The 22,464-nt window shown below is 39.4% G+C and overlaps 1 pseudogene; it reads right to left on the bottom strand.

The window, feature by feature from the left end:
- Positions 1-8,313: 8,313 nt before the first annotated feature.
- On the bottom strand, positions 8,314-8,602 carry LOC147448715 (uncharacterized; annotated as a pseudogene).
- Between the last annotated feature and the right edge of the window lie 13,862 nt (positions 8,603-22,464).

Below are 22,464 nucleotides of genomic sequence, written 5' to 3'. Positions count from 1 at the left end.
AAGGTCACGAGCTTTACAATCATGTACAAAAGGTTGTTTCAGAGTGGGAGGAGCGCAATTTGGTTTGTCTACAAAAAACCTACTCTACAAGCATGCTACCAGAAGCTCCTCGCGTTCTTGATGGTGAGAATGGTGCCTCATCTAGCAGTACTGGAATGTCCACTAGAAGTCAAGATAAGAAAAGGCTGACACTTGATCAAGAAAAAATGAGGATATTGAAGAATATCAAATCTATATCAACCTTGAAAGGAGTTGAGTTAATTATGCTTGCTCAAAAATTGGGGTACAAAGAGCCTATGATCAAAGCACATGAAGCCAAGAATTATATCAAGCAACTCAAAAGTCAATATTGTATTAAATAGGTTCACATTTGTAGAGATGATGGAACAAAATGTTGTAATGTTATGGCATTTACAAATGATCTTTGTGTATAGAAAAACCTTTGTAAGAGTGCTTATGTTTTCAACATACATGAAGATGTGAAAGTGTTCTAAATTTTTCTATTAGAGTTATGAGTAGCCCATGAGCTTGATGTACCAAATGTTTAGTTTTTTTATTTAGAAAGATTTTATAGTCTTTTATTTTGTAATTTGAGGTCATTGAGCTATTAAGAACAATGTACATGGTCATAAGGCCAAAAGTTGATTTGTAACCATAGGAAAATTTGCACTTTATTGTATTAACACCCTATGACCCTAAGGCCATAGACTGGGTCAAATAGATTTACACTTGAAGAGAGGATGGAACAAGGTTTTGTAATGCACTGTCATTATGTACTTTGTGAGAAATCTTATGTTTTTAAATAGATTTACACATAAAAAGATGATGAAACAAAGTTTTGTATTGTTTTTGCACTATGTACTAATGGCTCTATACTAAATCCATATGGCCTTAGGGCCATAGCGTTCCCTTTTAATGTAAGGATTCACAAATGTGAGATTATGACCATGGGGCCACAAGATGCCAATAGAGAGCCATTCGGTCATCTTTGTATGTAGCACATACAAATCCTGTATCTAGTACACATGGCAACTAGACCACCCTATGGCCTTAGTGCCATATGGCTCCTTGTTGACATAAAGGTGTAAAAAGATGAGCATATTGTCCTTAGATACAAAATTGAGCACATACACTTTAAGTTTATAAGCCCTCAGTAAGAGAGGACATCATATGAACTTGGCCATAGGATCTTTTACTAACATAGAGAGCATCTTTTGACCTTAGGACCACAAGGATCTAGTACAAAGTCATTAGTGCATAATGATTTTGTATGTAATTTTACCTAAAGCAACATAACCATCATATGGCCCTAAGGCCATAGAGTTCATTATTAACATAAAGGTGCAAAAAGATGAGCATATGGTCCTTGCTTAAGGCTACTTGACCACCCTATGGCCTTAAGGCCATATGGTTGTCTATTAGCTTAAGGATTCAACAAGATAAGATTATGACCTTGTGGCCACAAAATTCCAATAGAGAGCCATTAGGTCATCTATGTATGTAGTACATAAGGATATTGTATGCAATTATAGAAGGAAATTTGTGACCACCATAGGGTTCAAGCCCTCAATAATAGGGAGAATCCTATGACCCTAGGGCCATAGGGTTTTCCACTTACATAGAAATCATTCTTTTAACCTAGGGCAAAAGGCTTATAAGACCACAATATTAGAGAGCATCCTACCACCCTAGGACTAAAGGGTTATAGTACATAGCCATTAGCAGATAATGCTTATGTATGTATTAGATAAGGCAGCCTAATCACTCTATGACCCTAAGGCCATAGAGTTCTCTATTAACATGAAGGTGCCAAAAGATGATCATATTGTCCTTACCTAAGGAAACTTGACCACCCTATATTCTTAGGGCCATAGGGTTCCTTGTCAACTTAAGCATGCAACAAGATGTATGGAACAAGCTTTTGTAATATTTTAAATCTTCTTGTATCTTGAAACCATAAGCACTCTCACAAGAGATTCCAAAGAGCATCCTATGACCCTAGGACTAAAGGTTTATAGTACATATACATTAGTACATAATGCTTATGTATGTATTAGATAAGGCAGCCTAACCACTCTATGACCCTAAGGCCATAGGGTTCTGTATTAACATGAAGGTGCCAAAAGATGAGCATATGGTCCTTACCTAAGGAAACTTGACCACCCTATGGTCTTAGGGCCATAGGGTTCCTTGTCAACTTAAGCGTGCAACAAGATGTATGGAACAAGCTTTTGTAATATTTTGGCATCTACAAATGATCTTTGGAATCTCTTGTGAGAGTGCTTATGGTTTCAAGATACAAGAGGATTTAAAAAATTTAAAGTCTTTTTTACCATTTGATATTTTTTTATACGTTTACTAAATGTAGCTACATGAAGCCAAATTGTAAGAACCTTGCTATTTGTTTTTATACAAAGCACCCTATGGTCTCAATGCAATAGGGCACCACCTCTATCTTCTACAAGACCTTTACCAATTGTAACTATAAGAAGCCACATGATTTTCACTCCATGACATTTGCACCCTATGAACATAAGGCCACAAGGCGGTATAATTGATTCCACAAATCACTTACTGTGTGTGGCTTGGATTTAGCACCCTATGATCCTAAGTTCAAGGAGTTTACTTCCAAGTCACAAAGTAAAAAGCAAAAGACTCTATATTGAGAACTGCAAAGAAAAACAGAAGCCTATTTGTTCACACTTAGGCTCAATTTAATGATAGCTAAAAAAGAAGGCCTATTTTTTTTAAGGAAAAGAAAACCTTTTTGAGAATCTTTTGAAGTGTTTATCATTTTAAATTACCATGGCCACTCCACAATTTTAATATCAAAAGAATCCAAGGGATTTGCATCATATGCTATTAAACCCCTATGACCTTGAGGCTATAAGACAAACAAGGTGCTTTTTCTAAAATGTACCACAAAAGTTTTCATGTAACATATTGGGTGCCATGTGTAGAATGTGCTCATTGTTTTATAATCACAATTTGATTATTGACTTTATGATCATACATGTTAAAATGATATTATATTTTTTGAAGGATTCCAAATCTAAAGAAAAAGAGTTTAAACATAACTTCATCTTTGTTGTACTCATCATGCATCATAAATATCATCCACCAAAACTTTTGGTGTTGTATATATTTTCAATCTTTTTATTTAATGAGAACATGCATGTTATAGCTTGAAAAGTGACAAAGATTTGAATTTGTGAGGTGCATCTTATTATGAGGATACTTTTCTTATTTAAATAGCATTGTAAGTTAATGGTTTAATATTTATGGCATATTGCTATGGTTTATTTCTTAGTAATGTTATTTTTGGGAGTGATATAAACTACCAATTATTGTTTATGAATGTTATTGCTACAAAAATGGTGTTTGTTTAACACCATTTGTTTAACACCCTCAGACTTGGAGATACCATACTCTTTGTACTTAGTACTTTGTTTGATATAAGATCAAGATCATAAATTTTATGAAAAGAGTGGAGTACTACAAAAAGGTGTTTGTTTAACACCCTCTATCTTGAAGACACCATACTCTTTGTACTTAGTGCTTTGTTTTACATGAGACCAGCACCTGTTGGTAATCTTTGTGTCTACAATTCATATGATTTGGCATAACCGATGTACAAAATTTTATGGTAGTCACAACAACTGGTGTTTTTAAACATGTCTTTTCCTAGAGACAACAACTCTAAGATCTTCCATTAAAGTCTTAAAACATGTATTAAGGAGTAGATATAGCATATTTGTATAGAATCTTAATCTCACGACCACAAATTATATGGAAAGTTCTTATATTGTATTTCTATGTAAAGAAAAAATTGTACTTAAAACTATAAAGTTATATTTATGTAAGTGTCTCATATAACAACTTATGGTCACAAAAGAGATATAGTGCCATAAGTAGGATGTTATGATCTTAGGACCATAGGATACTTTAATATTACTATTTAGGTTTTCTAATTGCTAAATATTAGTTATGGTTCTATTATACAATATTAAAATGTAATTAAAACTTGATAGTGTTGCAAAGTTAAGACATTTTATTTCTATAAGTGTCTCATGTTACATTATAGGACACAAAATATATCAAATGGCACTATAAGTTCCATATGTGGCATCTTATGGTCTTAGGGCCATAGGGTACTCTATAGTATTGTTAAGCTTTTCCAATTGCTAAATGTTAGTTATGGTGTAATTGGTATTTGATAGTGATGCAAAGTAAAGACTTGGTACTTTGCTATACAAGCAAATTAAGGTCATTGATATTATAAGAACATTTGATATTGGTGCAATAAACTTATATAGCTTAGTAGCCATCTTATTAGGTGTTGTTGGATACCTCTTCTTTTAAGATGCCATCTCTAAAAGCCTTGATTAAAGTTTTAAAAGCATTTATTGATTGCAAATCCTTTTGCTGTAACTTACATTAGTGGTTTTATTATAGATTATTAAGTAGGAAAATAAAAATAATAGGTAGAATGTTGACATCACATCTAGACTAACGACAAATTGAGCCTTAAAAGAGTTAAATAACACAATCTTGACATCCTAATTAGCATTTGGGAAACGGGATTTTCCCAAATTATCTAAAATGGTGTTGGGTCCCATAAAATCTAAACCCCATTTTTGAAATGGTTCCAAAGCCAACACTAGTTGCCATGGCATCCGATCAGCCCCCAAAGGTCTTCCATCTCTTTGGCACACCAAACATTGCCTGCAATAATGATAACAATCCCTGTAGACAGTCGGCCACCACAATCCAGCATGCAAAACTTTTCTAGCAGTCAATTCTGAAGAAAAATGTGCTCCATAATTTCCCAAATGAGCTTCTGTAATAACTGCAGCTGTTTCATGATTCTGTACACATCTCCGAAGTATCTGATCAATCCCTTGTTTATACAACACTCCTGCAATAACTCTAAATGGTCTGCTTCTTAGCACAAGTTTCTGCCTTCTTTCATAACTCATCTCTTCTGGAAATAACCCTTTAGTTAAAAACTGCAGCATATTATCATACCAGTCCACTGTTAGGAAGCCAACAGTCGCCTGAAGCAGTCCTGAATCTGGAAACTCATCAATTTTAGTCGGCAACTCTCCATTTTCAATTCTGATCAGATAATCAGCAATGGCATGTTCTTTTCCCGGTGTATGCACCACACTGTAATCAAATTCTTGAAGTAAAAGAATCCATCTCACAAGTCTGCCCGACAACTGCGGTTTCTTCACCAAGTAAATCAAAGCTTGATGATCCACATGAAACATAACTTTGTTTGCAAGCAAATAATGGCGAAACTTCTTGAGATCATAGACCATGCCCAAGCCTTCTCTTTCTATAACTGCATAATTCCGTTCCGCATCTGACATCACCCTGCTGGCATAAAACACGGGTCTAAACCAGCCTTTTTTGGATTCCTGCATCAATACTGCTCCAATAGCAATATGACTTGCATCCACAAAAATATGAAAAAGGCTTCTCCCAATCAGGAGATATCAAAATTGGAGCAACCACTAACATCTTCTTCAACAATTCAAAAGCTCTTTGTTGATCAGGACCCCAACTGAATACTGCATCCTTCCTTGTTAATTGTGTAAGAGGAACACACACATAAGCCAAATACCTGATAAATCGGTTGTGCCACTTGACTTGCCCCAAGAATCTCATTAACTGCTTCAAATTTTTAGGAACTGGTGCCTTCAGGATAACTTCCACCTTCCTGGGATCAATTGCTATCCCTTCTTTTGAAACAATGTGTCCCAAAAGAATTCCAGAACCAGCAGCAAATGCACATTTCTCAGGGTTAAGAGAAAGACGAGCTTCTCTAAATTTCTCCAAACAAAGCCTCAAATGGTTCAAATGATCCTATTTTTTACCAAAAACACTGAAATCATCCAGAAATACCTTCATAAAAGTTGTCAGGAAGGGTGCAAATACAGCCTGGACCCACTTCTGAAAGCTAGGTGGAGCATTCTTCAAACCAAACCCCATCACATTATAAGAAAAAACTCGCCATTCAGTAATAAATGTTGTCTTGTCCCTGTCTTTAGGCACCATACGGATCTGATAGTAGCCACTAAAGCCATCCAAAAAACTATACATCTCATGTCCAGCCACTGAATCCAACATTGTATCGCAGTAAGGTAACGGAAAAGGATCTGTAATTGTTGCAGCATTCAATTTTCTCCAATCTACACAAACTCTGATCTTGCCATTCTTTTTCGGGACAACCACAATAGGAGATAACAATGTCACTTTGTCAACTGGATATATGAATCCCACAGCAAGTAGCTTATCTATCTCCTCCTTCACTTGTTTTGCATAAGTCGAATTCAAATGATATCGTTGTTGAATAATGGGTATTGCATCAGCCTTGAGATTGATTTTATGCTCACAAAATGTTGGATCCACTCCCTTCAGATCACTGTAATGCCATGCAAAAACATCCTTGTATTCCGCCAATAAAACTTGTAGTTGACTGTGGAACTCCTGATCCAATTCACACTCACTCTGACTATTTTTGGATCCATTTATGTACCAAGATTCATGTCTTCCAAATCATTGGTACAAATAATGCTCAAAATGATTTGGAAGACATGAATCTTGGTACTTTGGGACAAATAATGCTCAAAATCCTTTCCAGCTTTCATTTTTGCATGTTTTTTCTCCTCTTCCAGCTTCAGGGCAGTATCCACCTTCTGACTGCTATCTGATTTCTTTCAGATTTTAACCTATGGATCCCTGACATACTACTCTGCAATATGCTGCACATCCACCTCAAAGATTGGAATAACTGATGCATTAATCCTCAAAAACTCCTTCTCTTCATCTTCCTCCACTTCAGTTGCCATATTAATACTCTCTGCATGTAACGGTATGCAATTAGGTGGTAAAAATTCACTAGCCACCATCTTCATTCGAACTTTCTTCTTTCCTTGCTTTAACACAATACTATCACCTCCCCAATGTTGCTTCACTTTGGCCGCCCTTAGCCAAGGTCATCCTAGAATCATAGGATAGCTTTGAGTCGATGCCTCCAACCTGAGCACCACAAAATTAACAGGGAATTGAAGACCTCCTATCTCAATTCGTTTATTTCAAACAATTCCTAATGGCTGAACTCTCCGTTGATCTGCCATCTTGACTTGAAAAGGAGCCAGGTCCCATTTCACAATTCCAAGTTGCTTGCAAGTAGCTTCAGGTAGCACATTTACTCCTAATCCTCCATCAACAAGTACTCCAGACATGAAACATTGCTCCATAGTCACACCAATCACTGACACTTTATAATCCACATCAGCAGGTTCATTAGAGATAACTTCAGCCTCTTGACTCAAAATTTCTTCTCCTCAAGCTTTCTTCTGCTCCATAGAGAATCCATACTCTTGAGCTAGCCTTTGCATAAACTGATGGGCAAAATTGGGAACCATGCTTAATATTTGCCTCGAACTCAGTTGATTTGGATTGTAATTACTCCTCGTCCTACCACCGAACTCCTTAGTTTAGAATTCAGTCCACGACAGAAATAATCACCCATCTGTTCCCAAGATGGTCTCTGAGCAGGAAGAAGTCGATTGTTTAGATTTTTGAATTTCTGAGCATAGTCTTCCACTAATAATTTTTTCTGCTTCATCTTTCTGATCTTAATCAGGACATCTTCAGGTGTCTTCTCGGTTCGGAATCGTGTCAAGAACCTGTTCTGCAGATTTGCATAATCCGCAAATGCATTGATTCCATACTGCATAAACCATGTCATGGCCTTCCCTTCAAGGGTAGCAGCAAAATGCTCTTTTTTGGTATCATCATTGTGAAGTACCTCATACCCACTTGCTCTCCATCTCTGCTCAAACTGTCCAACATGGCTGTCAGCATCCTGCTTGGATTTTCCATTGAATTTAGCCGCCCCAATTCTTGGGTGTTGTGGTGGTTGAGCCATTGGGATCTGTGTTGGTACTTGTAGTTGATGACTTCGTCGCAACAGATCAAATGGTAACAAAGTTCCTCCTTTGGGGAATAATTTCCTTCTCGGTCGTAGTGATTGACTGAAATCCAATGCCCCAACAAATCAATGTAGAGGTGCTAAATCAAAGACCTCCTCTGGAATTTCATCAAGGTCCTCGTTGCCTCCTGAAGGTGTACTAACCAGGCGGTCAGGGGTGGGTATTTCCTCTTCCTCCTGATCTTCACCTATGTCTTCTTCTTCAGCGGCTTCCCTGGCCTGAGTATTTTGTCTTCGCGAACGTGTCCAATATGAATATTCTGGGGGTGTTGGACTGCTTTCTTTACTAGTCATCCATCAATTACTTCTTAACACTTTTTCAGTCGCCTGATAACAATCTTCTCCCGAATCTCATGATATTCTTTCACCAATTGTGGGTCTAAATAACTCCAGCGTAATGGCATTCTGCAGCCTCCAAAAGGTACCAGAAACTCAAGATAACGTTGAAATTTCAAACGAATAACCTGCTGGAATTTCTGTCGGCAGTTTCCTGTAATATTCCTGCAGGAAGACATTGTTGTACTCCTCCTGTTCCTCCTCTGACGTCCGCCAATTTCGAAACTGATGCAGCAAGTCGCCTTGTTCGCTCTCTGACATGCCTTAGCGTCCCATTTGCGCACCACGAACAAGGTTTAGCCGGCGCTTCTTGCAGAAACACTGTTTGAGTACAATGCTTCAATGCAAGGTTTTGCAGGATCGCCAAGTGTTATACGGGTTATCTAAAAGCATTACAATTACATTCTTCACCCACAACATCCATGAAACATGAAGATAACCTCCATAACAATGTTCAAAATGCTTTCAGACTCATTCAGAATGTAAACAGAATTACAGGTAACACACATGAAACATTCAGGGCATTAACCAACATCCTGCTTCATCTTCATCATCATTCCCGTGTTACAGAACAACATTTCGCCCCCACAAGGCATCCAAAAATGAGGGTAGTTACAAGCCAAAAGTCGCATCTCTTAAAACATGCCTTTTAAAGTTTCAGACATCAATCAGAACTCTGATTAGTCCATCAGTTCTCTGAATGCATCCTGACCACTACCTGACAGTTTACTGATTTCCCATTACATAAATATCCTTCTTTACTAACTTAACTAGGTAACTTGTGGTCAAGGTCCCCCCTTTTACAAAAAAAAGTAGGTGATTTGTCATGCATGCCCTTGTTTTGAGAGCCTTCTGACATAGATTTCGTATCTTTTGACAACGCTTTTGTGAAATATAAAATAGAATAAAAGATGAGACTTCATTACTTTGGGCCGCAAATTTAATGAGCTCTCTCGCCGAAAGCACCCAAATATAGCACTTTCAGCCTTATGATCAAGACATTTAGCGGTTCTCCATCAAAATAGGACCACCAAAACCCACAATAGAGGAGACAAGAGTGCCATACTTTTGTATACGTGTCAACAAATAACTATTGGACTATTATTAATCCTTAGATTAACAAATAGTCCTTTTTGGCCCTAATGAGGAAGTAAAGCCTCATTGCCAAAAACTAGATGGAAGGGAGAGAAGCCAGTACACCTGATTTGATAGCAGTCATGTATGCGCATAGAGCACAAGGTAGCTCTAAATCCAAAGTCTTCACATTGTTTCTTGTCATCTTTGTAATAATCCTTATGAGCTCTCCATTAAACCTTTCATTCATGCCATTGCATATATACTATTATAATGGGGCAAGGGATTCCGGCCCCTCCCCCGGACACGTGTCCAAACATCCTCACTCCGGGGCCTTTAGGCAGTGTAGTCTGAGAGAAACCGTGTGTGTGTGTGTGTGTGTGTGTGTGTGTGTGTGTGTGTGTGTGTGTGAGAGAGAGAGAGAGAGAGAGAGAGAGAGTCTGTTCAGGCGAATCGAGCATGCACTAGGTGAAATGAGGATCGAATCCCATGCCATGCTCCTCGAAATGCCCTCATCTGCTCCATCTCCTCTTCAGAGAGCAGTGAGCACGACAATGGTCCAAGCTTTGAGTAACCTCAACCAGAGCTTGCTGCAACTGCCTCACAGGCTCGATGAGGTTGATGGGTGCTGCAGTAGGCACTGTGGAAAGCGCCCAGGGCCGAGAACACGCTTCAACTGCATGTTTGCTAGCTTAACCAATATTCTAGCTTTTTATCCCCTGGCACTTCCCCACATTAAATGATCAGTTTAATATGAGAAAATCATTTATGAGAACTAGATATTGATTATTATGACATCAATGATATATTGACTCCATGCAGGTGTTACGTTTACCTGAAACAAAGTTGCGTGATCGACTGGTCATTTGGCACTACATATAGTACAATTGGTAACATAAGAATGTGTGTCTGCATACATAGTTGGCCAATAAACCCCTAACTATTTCAGTCTTTGGTGTGTTTTCACTGTTGTGAACAATGAAATGCACAATCCTGGACATGTGTCTCTTCAAGGTAGCACTCGAATTCTTCTGGATTTATACATAATCGTAGGATTAGGTCCAATCCAAGATGATATAGCCGTCCTGCTATCAACTGGAAGTTTTTTGTTTGTCGAATTGTTTGTTGTTTGGATCTGTATTCCTTATTATCAAACTTACTTCCAAAGGAAAGAATGCTAACAATTTCCTGAGACCATTTGGGTACCATTTCAATATTGAAAAGATACGCATCTGGTATGTCATCATCTATTCCTTCACGAGCTTCCCCGTTGTGTATCCTTGAAAGATGATCCGCTCGTAGATGGGTTTTACCCTTTTTGACCACCACTGTGAAGTCAAATTCTAGCAATATAATAAACCAGCGTACGATTCTCCCTGTATTGCATGGTTTATTTACCAGATACAAAAGAGCTTGATGATCTCTGAAGAACACAAATTTGTTTGCAACCAAATAATGCCAAAATTTCTTTACAGCATAAATCATTCCTAACCCTTCCTGCTCGGTGGTTGTGTAGTTCTTTTCTGCACTGTTTAACTGTCGGCTCGCATAGCAAACCGGGAAATCCATTGTTCCATCTCCAGGTTGAGCCAGAATACTTCCAATGGCATATGCAGAAGCATCAATGTGAACATGGAATATATTTTCCCAATCTGGTGCCTTCAGTACAGGTGCTGATATAAGGTTTTCCTTTAGCTTTTGGAATGAAGTTTCACAGTCCTCAGTCCACTCGAAATTGACTAGCAAACGATACAGAGGTTGTGCGATAACCGCATACATGTATATGAATCTTCGATAATATCCGCAGTGTCCCATGAAGGATTGCACTTGTTTCGCATTAGTAGGCCTGGGTAGTTCTACAATGACTTTGACTTTTTCTAGGTCTGTGGTTATGCCATTTCTTGAGACAATGTGTCCTAAGATGCGGCCTTGCTTAACCATGAATACACACTTTTCTAGTTAAGATAGATTCGATACGTCCTGCATTTTTAAAAGACCTTTTGCAAATGGTCAATATGTTCCTCTCGTAGAAGAGAGTGTACACAAAGATCATCCATGTAAATTTCTAAGAATATTCTTAGGTATTCCTTGAATGCGTGTGTCATTAACCTTTGGAAAGTGGTTGGGGCATTAGTTAAGCCAAATGGCATAACTCGATACGCATAAATCCCCCCTTATGTGGAGAACGATGTTTTGTGTTGATCCTCCCTTGCTATAGCCAGTTGGTTGTATCCTGAAAACCCATACAGAAAGTAATAAGCCCGTTTCCCAGCCACTCGCTCAAGCACATGTTCTGTGATTGGTAAGGGATAATTATCCCTTATGGTGGCTGCATTTACCTTTTTAAGGTTTACACACACTCGCAGTTTTCCATTCTTTTTGGAAACTACCACAATGGGTGACACCCAATCTTTATGTTCGATTTTATAGATGAATTCAACTTCCATCAGTTTATCAATCTCCTCTTTGATTCGTTGAGCAAATGTGTCATTATAGGTATAAGGACGTTGTTTGCTAGGTTTTGCATCCGATTTCAAAGGAATTGTATGTTGGCATATCGATGGATCAACTTCTTTGAGGTCTTTATAGGACCAAGCAAATACATATTTATACTTCTTGAGAAGTTGTTTTAGCCATTCTTCTTCTTCAGGCTCTAAATCGTTAGCTATATAGACCGGCTGAGGCTTTTCACCTGGTTCTGCAAGGTCTATTTTTTTGGCATTTTTTGGCCCATCGTAAGATTCTTGGTTGGTTCTTTCCCTTACTAGTGGTGTCATGATGATTTTTCTGTCCTGGATAGTAAATTTCCGAGAGTGTGATGGTACATTCATGTTCCACTTTTCTGACTCCCCTTTACCATCACTATCTTCTTCTGTAATCCATATCTCACGCAAAGACCATTTCAGTTCTTGGTATTTCTGTTTACGCTCCAATTTGGTCCACTCTTGGTCTTTTGTTGTTTGGTTTTTTGATTTTTGAGATTTTGTTTTTGTTTTAGCTTTTCGTACCTGTTTTTTTTCCTCTCGTGTTCTTTCTTTTCGATCTTTTGAGAATCCTCCTGATATTTGATCTTTTACACAATCCTCTGCTTTTACAAGCATCAAATACTGAGTTTTACCTTTTATCTTGAGCATCAAGTTCTCTCTTGATTTGTTTCCTGTTCGTTTCCTCCTATAGCGTTCCTGGCATCTAGGGTGTTGATTAGAAAAATCATAAACCTTGATATTCTCGGTTTCATTTTCACTCTCACTTGAGGTGTCTGAGCACTCATTATCTGCATCATCATTTACTTCCAAATGTTCAGAGGATTTGTAAAAAGTTTCTTGTTCTGGTGGTTCTACCGTCTCTTTTTCTCCTGGTATAACGCTTACCATGTAATAGGGTAACACATCATAGCCATCCTTATCGCAAAATTTTTTTGTGGGACTGTCGGTAATGGTACAAACATCCCGCTTTCCAAGACACATTCCTCTCTTCTTAAGCTTCCACAATGTGAAGCTTCGCACATCCATAGCTCTTTTGGTTGCCCTAACCATGCTAGGAGTTTTGATCCTTCTACTGTGGCTGAATCAAACTCTTCCGCAGGTGTTTGGTTCACATCTTTGTAACTATGGTCTTTCAGGTGTATTTTAGTTGTTGTCTAGCCATGTCTGAGGTATATGTGGTCATAACCCCAATCTTGGACCATCTTCAATTGTCGCATGAATGGTCGCCCCAAGATGATCTCATAATTGTTCTTTTTGTCGAAATCGACTATTGCAAATGTATGCTCATACTCAATTCCGCGCGAAGTGACAATCACTTTTTCTAAGAGTCCTAGAGGCTTCTCCATGAACCCATCTAGCAATTGCAGTTTCATTCTGGTAGCCCTCAAAGCTGGTTTTCCCCATTTTTTCCAGATTTCCTTGGTGGCGATAGCAACTCCTGCTCCATTGTCAAGAATAGCTTTGGAAACGACTCCTTGGAATTTTACTAGTAGCGTGGTGTTTCCATCTTCTCCCTCACAATATTCTCCAACCTTGTTCAATGGTATTGGCCTAGTGTTTAGTTGAGGCCTGTCTAACTCCCTGATCCCTTCCTGTACCTTCAAGGTGGGGTCTTTCACTCCAAATTTTTCTAGGCATTTACCTACTGTGGTCCACATGTTTGGTAGCAACCTTAGGAGTTCTGCTAATGTGATTGTGCATGCCACCGGAGTGGACAACAACTCAATCAGTCCTTGCGAATCCATCACTTTTTTAGAAGAAAGTCTTTGAGATGGGATTGCTCTCACCTCCGACTTGGCTTCGTACTCTCCTAGGTAAGAGGGTAAAGTTCTCAGCGAGTCTGGTTGGTTGTGCCCTGAACTAATTGATCCTTGGTCTCCCCCTTATGAATGTATCTCAAAGTTCATTTGCGATCTTTCCTCAAATTCTTCAATAGGAGGTAGGGTTACATTATTTTCTTTTCTCGTGCTATTTAGGTGGTTACTCATCCTATTAGCCTCGTTGGCCTCACGGATTTGCTTCCACAGATCGTCTAGACCGTTACAGTCCTTACCTATTTCTACCAATAGTTTAGGCTGGAACCCATCACTTGTCCCATCTGCGGTATTTGGCACTATGATAGGCTCTCCTCTGGACTCATAGGCATTAGTAAGTCTTTCCTTTTTTTCTACATGTTTTTCTAAAGTTGGTTGGATAGGGGTTGGGGCTGGTGCCTCATGGCAATTTACAGGTTTACCCAGCGGATCTTCCATCAATGATTGAGTTGTTTCGATCATCTTTTTGCACATATCCAACCTCTGTTTTTCTATTTCTGCATATGGATAATTCATCCACCTTTGCTCCTGGGTTTGGTTCTTTTTAAGTCTAGCTTCATAAGCTTTTAGAAGTGCATCCAACTGCTCATTTACCTTGTCAGCCACTACAGATCCTCGTGATCCTGCACTTTTGGGCTCTGCTATTTCCTTGGATTCTATGGTTGCCGTGGTGTGTGAGATTAAGCTAGCTAGATCCTCTAACCACTCTAATCTCTCCTTTGTATGTTTTACCTCATCGGATAGAGTTGTTTTCTCTCGTTCCTTCCTGGCTTTCCTACATGCCTTTCTAGCTTTCCAAGTGCTTCTCTGATTTCTTGTTTCTGAACTTTGGGCATTTGTTTTTGGTTCTTCAACTATGGGTTCGTTCGTTCTTCTTTGAGCTTGGGCTCATGTTACCACCTGGATGGGTATGATTGTTTCATTTTCCGATCCTCCACTGGAAGGTACTGTTTCTAACATGTTCAAGGTGGTTTTTGCTCCTTTGTTCGGGTTTTTAGGGCAATCAGGAATCAAATGAGTAATTTCACATTCTGGGCAATACGTATTGACTCTAATGATTTCATGATGAGGACAATCTCTCAGCCAGTGGTCTCCACCACACTTGTAGCAGGATCCCTTGGGTTGTTGAGGTGCTCCTTGAGCTCCTCTTTGTTGGTAAGAATGTCTCTGTCCGCCCATGCCTCCATTGGCTATGAAGATCAGTGTTCGTTCATCTAAGCTATATCTTCCTTCTCCTGCTGCCTGTGCAGTAGTTGGTGGTACTGTATTTCCTATCATGCTCCATGGTTCAGGTGTCGAGGGTTCTTCTGATGGATAATAGACAGGGTTTTTTGCATATCCATTGGGATCTTCATAATATGCATGCATAGGTACCAAAGCCTTATCCTCTGATTCAGTTATTGTTGGTGTGTATCTTATACCAAATGGTCGTAATCCTGGTAGGGGTGGTTGTTGCCCCAACACCGGTTGTGGTCTTTCTACACCTACAGGTCCTGGTAGGTTTCCTGCTTGATATCTAGGTATCGGTGGAACTTGAGGGGAAGTTACCGGAACTTGGGGAGCGTAAGGTCTCTCTCTCACATACCCCTTGTTATAATAACATTCCTCTGTCCCATGGTTTGTCCATTTTTATTCAATAGCACACCACTTGGACTGTTTAGCCTTGGGTTTGGCGTACAAGTTGATCTTTTTTAGCACTTCATCTACAAGCTGCTCTTGGTTTACAGCTCTTTTGGTGATGGCTTAGAAGACTTGCTTCCACTTTGTTGTGAAGAAGAATCGTCATCAAGGTCCTTGAACTCCCCCTCTTTGTAGACCGCACAATTTTCCACCACGTAAAGAGCCTCCTTGGTTACCTCATTCAATGTCGTGCTCCTCTTCATATGGAAGTCTTTCTGGAGATCTGCATTCCTTAGTCCTTGGATGAATATCAGCATAAGTCTAGACTGAGTTGGCAGTTCTTCAATAGGACAGAACTTAACATATCTTTTTAGTCTTAGGGATGCCTTTCGTACAGATTCTCCATCTTTCTGTTTGAATTTATGGATATGTGAGACGGTATTATGAGCTATTCCCCTTTGTGAAAATTCCTTGATAAACTCGTCAAACACTTCCTCATAGACTCAAAGTCTCTACGCTCTATAGAGTCAAACCAAGTGCCCTGCAAATTGGGTAGGAAAATCTAATACCTCTTCAGCTCTAATTACACGCACAAAGGCTGCTACATGATCTCTTGGGTCTCTGCTTCCTGTGTATTTCTTGTTTACCCATTTTTGCACTTGAGAAGGCCTAATTCTCCGATGATCTACAAACCTCATCATTGGATCTCCCCGTCCTAATTCATATACCTCCTCAGGTCTTCTGTAATAGGCTGGTTCCTCTCCCAATTATGCTCCTCAGCCATAATTCTAATGGTTCTCGCTAGAGGTGGTTCTTCTCTTCAAACTCATTCTATGGGTGGTCCTCCAGGCTCTGTCGACCCTTGAGTCATTGGCTTACTCTCTCCCTCATACCTTGAATAGAGTGGTGGTTCTTGCAAATCCCTTAGCCCTCGTGCGGCTTGATAACCATCTCGGTTTTGGTCTTGTTCCAATGTTGCACTCTGTCGAAGCCATGCCTGCAATGATGGCTGGTTTGCTGGTTGGTCTTGGTTATTGAATGCTTGCGGTTGGGTGGAATGTGAGGTAGCGTCATACTCATCTGAAAAAGGATTCGTTGACTTCCTTGGGGTGTAGGTGGCTCTTGGCACTTCCTCAGGGGCATATGCTGATGCTCCTTGACCTGTTTCCCTTTCTACCTCCTCTGGGAGAATACGTTGGTATTCTCGTCCGTATCTATCAACAAAAACTATACCCTTCCCCATAGCAGTTTCATAAGAGAACACGTAAAGAACCTTGTCTTTGCTTAATTCGTTTGCGTATGGATCTTTGCTGCGAAAGTAAGAGACTATACCCTCACTCTCATGTTTGTAGATTCCCACGTTGTCGTTATAAGTTGGAACCCTAGTTGTTTTCTTATCATACATAAATATAGCTCCGAGCCGATCAATGTTTGGTGGCGGTTCTTGAGCTTCTGAAACCATTTTCCCTTTCGCCACGTTATCTCCATATATGTTGTAATCTCCAGGGTTACTAGCTATCAGATAGTGGTTCCCCTTTTCGTCTTGGAATCTATCTCCATCATCATATACTCGGATTATCTCCAATCTCTGAGTTGGTCGCTCTTCGATACAAATGCACTTGCGTCCTCGATAGTCAGAATAGACTATGGCTCCCCTTGAGTTTGTTCCCTCTAAGAAGATCACAGTAGTGAGCTTGGAATCATTCAAAGGATTTTGGGAGGTGCTTCCTCCTCGCATAGGTCCATCATAGGTGAAACCTTCTGGCTGTTGACTACCCATCATGAAGAACGATTTGTCTCACGAAGTGTCAGTATCACTACCTTCCTCAGTAATCGTTGCTAGCGGATCTAGCCTTGCTTGAGTTACACTCTCTTCGGTGGACACTAAGCTTCCTTGGTCACCTGCCACCTTCTGGTCTCTAACAATGTATCTTCCTGATCTTGAATTCATCAAACTTATCAATGCAATTTATCACAAATACAACCACTCACCTGGCAAAGGATCAGTTTCTGCACGACTTCTTGCTTTGTTGCTGAATATACCTGTACACAAGCGTTTTAATTTCGGCAATCGAGTCAAAGCATTTATCTGCTAGAGTTTACCTTAGTAATGATTGGTATAACTGGAGAGTTAATCTCAACCACTACTGTATTTTATACACTGCTGATGTTCTGGATTAGGTCTGCTAATTTTAAATTGTACTTCCCTCGGATGTTGGTCAATTTACGCGAAAAAGTCTGAATTCAGTCTTTGCTTCGTCAAATGAGCAAACAAGGTCCAAATTCACTTCTGAAAGAAGTTCTGGAACCCTTAAGCCAAATGGAATCTCACTGTCTATCCACAATCAAATTTTCCTTGCAGTATGCCCCAATAGACATACTACGCGTAGGATGTCTACTGCTGTGTTTTGCCTGGATTTTTGCACTGTGGTTTCCCCTTGTTGTGTTGAGCCTACAGCTGCTTTTACTTTTTGATTTGGACACCTATTAGCTGGTCAATGAGTCGGAAACCTATTCCGACAGCCTGTTGCTGATATTGATCATTCTTATCAACTCCAATTTGGACCAAAATTGACTAGGAGACTTGCCTTAGGCTATACAACACCTTGCTATGCTCACTGCTGTCAAAGTCTGGCTTCAATTTCTTGCTTTAGACATCCTACATGTAGGATGTCTTCAAACTCAAAGCCCAGGCTCCCCTTGAGTTGCTGATCACTTGGGTGTACTCAAAATTTGGTTTGGAGTCCAAAATCACTCAGAAGACATCCTACGCGTAGGATGTCTTTTTGGCCTGTTTGACCCTAGACTTGTACCACAGCTTTCCCTTGATGTCAGTAACCCAGTGGTATGCTTAGATTTTGGTTTGGATCTCAAAAGTTCCAAATTTCAGTTGTTCTTTCCTTTTTCAGTCAAAAGTGCTAAAGTCCGCTTTGAACCCAATTTTCTCACTCAAATGAGGTGAAACACCTTTCAGTCACTCAATATATCATGCAAGACATACTCATGTAGCCATCTTATGGTTTTGGTCTCAAAATAATGTTTTGGCACTATTTGGGTAGGATGTCCGGCAATTTCAGTCTATCTGGCCTTATCCTGTCAAGATATGGCCAAATTTCCACTTTCCAGTTGAAATTAGGGTAAACCCTACCTTCTGAACACACTGGTCAACTCAAAATCCCAAAATTCCTCTCAGATTAGTCTATAGACATCTTACGTGTAGGATGTCTCCAGGCTTAAAATTAATTTTTTTCCTGACAGAAATGCTTCTGATGCTCTGTAGATTTATCAGAAACACTCACAGTAACTTTTGGACTTCAATTAGGCTTTCGAACACACCTTTGCGTCTTTTACAAACTTGTAATGACTTTACAAAGCAAGTATACATGCGTGAAATGCTCTAGATCCTGAATCATGATGTCCTACTTACTCTACTCCTACTTATCATGCGAAATGGTGATAATGGTGTTTTTGGTTGCTATTTGGCCTCTCCGAACTCTCAAGCTCTCCTCTCACCGCTTCCACCACTCCAACTCCTACTCAAGAACTCGACTACTACCTGAAACTACCTAAGTCTACCTCATCTACCTAAGTCGAAGGATCTAGGCGAGACACACGCTTCCTAGACTCCCTCTAAGAGCTAGAGAGTCCTCCACCCTCTGATCCTATCTAAATGTAAAACAAGACTCTTGGCAAGATAGAAATCCGAATCCTCAAGGATTAGTCTCGGTCACCTACCTAAGGTTTTCGTCCCCGGCAGCGGCGCCAATGTTGGACGGATACGCGGCGACAGACGTCAGCACAGTGAGAACTCACCTAACATGTAATGCTAGCTAAGGATGAATCTCCACCCGCAGGCACGTGGAAGCAAGCAGAAGGTGTCAACCTACACTTGACCGGCTCCTAACTAATTCCTACAGAGGTCTCTACCAATTGCCTAAGGCATAGCCTTCAAGAGTGCATAAGAGGAAACTTCCTACAACGCTTTCTAGAGCCGAACACCCATCAAAAAATCTCGAAACACTATGGAACTCGAAGAGGACCCTACTAATACCAATAGATCGCTCTCCCTAAGGTCTATGAACCAAAATCCCAACCCAAAACACCTGGTGCAGAAACACGTAGGATGTCTGGCCGAAATCTGCAGGTCTTCGTTTCCGGAATCTAAAGTGCCTAATGTGTAGTTCTACTCAATGTGAATGCGTGGATATGCTGCAATGCAAAATCGGACAACGTATGCTCACCCAAAAACCCGATGAAGCTCATAGAATGAGCTTGCAAAACCGAACCGTACGCGCGTAATGTAGGTATCGGTGCGTAGCTCTTGTCCGGGGCAACACGCTGCACTTCTCCGCACTCGATTCCGACCACCGGAGAACACGTAGCGTCAAGATGAAGCTCACACTCTCTCCCTCATACACAGTACGCTCACTCACAGAGTTCAAAACTTATTTTTAAAAATGACAAAAGGTCTGCCTTCATTAAGGTCAAAAAGTGGTATATATACCTTACAATTTCTCAAACCCTAAAGTTCCAAAATCAACCATCTACTCAATCTAACTATCAAAACTGGGATACAATCTGGAAACTTCTGTAAGTCCCAATATTTACAAGGTGAAAAATCAGGTGTTAATCAATGAATGAATAATTACAGAAAATAATAATCCTCCGAGTAGTTAGTGCCGTGGGGTGTGTCTTCTAACAAGCTTCATGGGAACTCTCGGTAGATTCCTCATCTGACTTACAGTCTCTTTGTTGATCAAGTGGTTCTTGGAGAAGGTTGAGCGGAAACAATCCAGGTGTTCTGATCAGGGGCTGGTGGCAAATTGTCTTGTTAGCTCTTCTAGTTTGGTAAAAGTACCTGCTGTCTTTCTGTCTCTGGCTCGCATCATCATACCTTGAGTCGACAGCTTTAGTGCCTTGGCCATTATCTCTTTAGTGATTATCTCTTTAGTGATTATCACTTCTACCTTTTGCCCTTGTTGATCGGTGATTTGGGTTGACCCATCTTCTTTGATTGTGGATAGTAATTTATATGCCTTCTGGAAATCTATGCTAACGGTTCTTGGTCGTAGAAATCTCTTAGGCCCAGCCTTTTTCTAGCTTCTTTGGTGTCTGGCTTTGTAGCTACATCATATATCGCCTTTGGTAGCATTTGCAGTTCTACTTGGTGTCCTTCTTCACTCTTAAACCTGCTAGTGAAAAAATTTGTATTGTTTTCTTCAAGCTATTCCCTTAGACAAGTAAGTTGCCTTTGTCGTCTTCAATGAACTTGGATCTAATTGGTACGGTGGCAACTCTTGCAGCTTTTCTTTCTGGAATACCCTTTTCTTTGCCTTCTCGACAGCTTGCATTGCTCCTGTTAAGTGAATACAGTGTCAAAATTCTGTTAATTCCGCTTTGAAATGCCTTGATTCTGAATTGCTGACAAATTATTTTCATCTTGTTCAAATAAATTTTTAAGCATACATAGATGCATAAAAACATCTAGCGATCAAAATCATACAGTTCAGGCAAAAATTGCAACAAAAGTAAATACTTGCGATTATTTACTGCTGGGGATTTTTTTTCAACTTTTTGCATTTTTGACATCATAGGCTTGAAACATATAACATTTAGGTGCTCTAAGTGAAGTGTGGGCTCATTTGAGTGCACTAGGTGGAAATGGTGCAAGATTTAGGCTTTCAGGCTCTGAAATAGTAGATATAGAGAGACTTTGAGTTTTTGAGATCCAAACTTGCTTAAAATTGACCAGTGGAGTTGGGACATTATTTTCTTTGGTCCGATAAGGTCAAAGTTGAAAATTTCACGCATTTTGGCAAGAAAGTAAATAATCGTGATTATTAACTTTCTCATCAAAATGTACATTTTTGTTGCAACCTAGTTCTAGGCATGATGTAGACTCTATGTATGAGATATGGGGTGATTTGGATCAAAAAATGTGACACCTAACTCAAAAATTGTATTGAAAAGACTTTGGTGCGTTTTTGGACTAATTCAAAGTTTTTCTTGATCATTTTGGCTCATACTTGACATGTTACATGTATTAGATGTGTACAAGTGATAGGTGAAGTGAAGAGATCAATTTCAAGCCAAGCAAGCACAAAAGTAAATAATCATGATTATTTACAGAAGTCATTTTTTTTGCAAGACTTGACAATTTGATGACCTAAACATATTATATACATATAGAACAAGTCCTAAAATGAATTCGGTAAAGTTCGGTCATGCTGGCATCACTTCGTGCTCTTGTGAACTCTGAAATCACAAATTTTTGTGACTAGATGGCATGTGGAGTTGGTTAGTCACTTTGGAAGCTATGGACTTGTCCGCTACATAGTCTTGATTCTACCCATTAAGTTTTGGCCCATTTGGAGTCAGTTTGACTTCATATGTCAAATTTGACGCTCTGTAGCCTTCGAGCTATAAATGAGGTGATTTTGGGCTACCTTGGATATCTATACTTGGACTTCCCAAACTATTTTTCCCCAAATTCTCGTGTTAGTCCTAGTTGGCCATGAAATCTATGTTAGACTTAAAAAAATTTGTCAATCGGATTCCGTTAGTTCATTCTGCAAGAATTTGTGAAAGTAGGCCTTAGCGGCCTAATTTAGGCTTCCCGCTTCCATCTGTCAATTTCATTTAAATTTTTTGTGCCTGTCCCCCTTGTCCTTCTGATCATCAATGTATCTTCAATTTCTACACCTGAGCTCATGTGCTATTTATTATTAATTTTTGACATGTTTATTGACAAAATCAAAGAAAATAATAAAATGCGCTAAAAAAGCAAACTGAAAAATCAATAATTAAGAAAATCCATTGAGAAACACTCCTTTATTATTTTTGGGTGGATTTCTCCATTTTAAAGTCCCAATATCAAGAAAAATAATAAAAATAACAAAAAAGACCATTTTTAAATATTTTTTGATAGTATATACACTATTTACACTCATTGGAGAGATGTTATCAGTTAAATTTTCCATGTTGATGATTGTAAGAGAATTATTAGGTAATTTTGAAAAAACTCACATGTTAATATCAAACTTTCCACCCTCTTCAAACATTACCCTTAATTTATTAGTTCCCTTTCAACCCTCCTAGATGGCGTACTCCGGAACAACTCTGTGCATGG

Source organism: Adiantum capillus-veneris, chromosome 10 (assembly GCF_014529385.1).
Source record: "Adiantum capillus-veneris isolate H3 chromosome 10, ASM1452938v2, whole genome shotgun sequence".
Lineage (NCBI taxonomy): Eukaryota > Viridiplantae > Streptophyta > Polypodiopsida > Polypodiales > Pteridaceae > Adiantum > Adiantum capillus-veneris.
The sequence above is the reverse complement of the archived record's forward strand: the minus strand, read 5'-3'. Positions and strand labels throughout refer to the sequence as shown.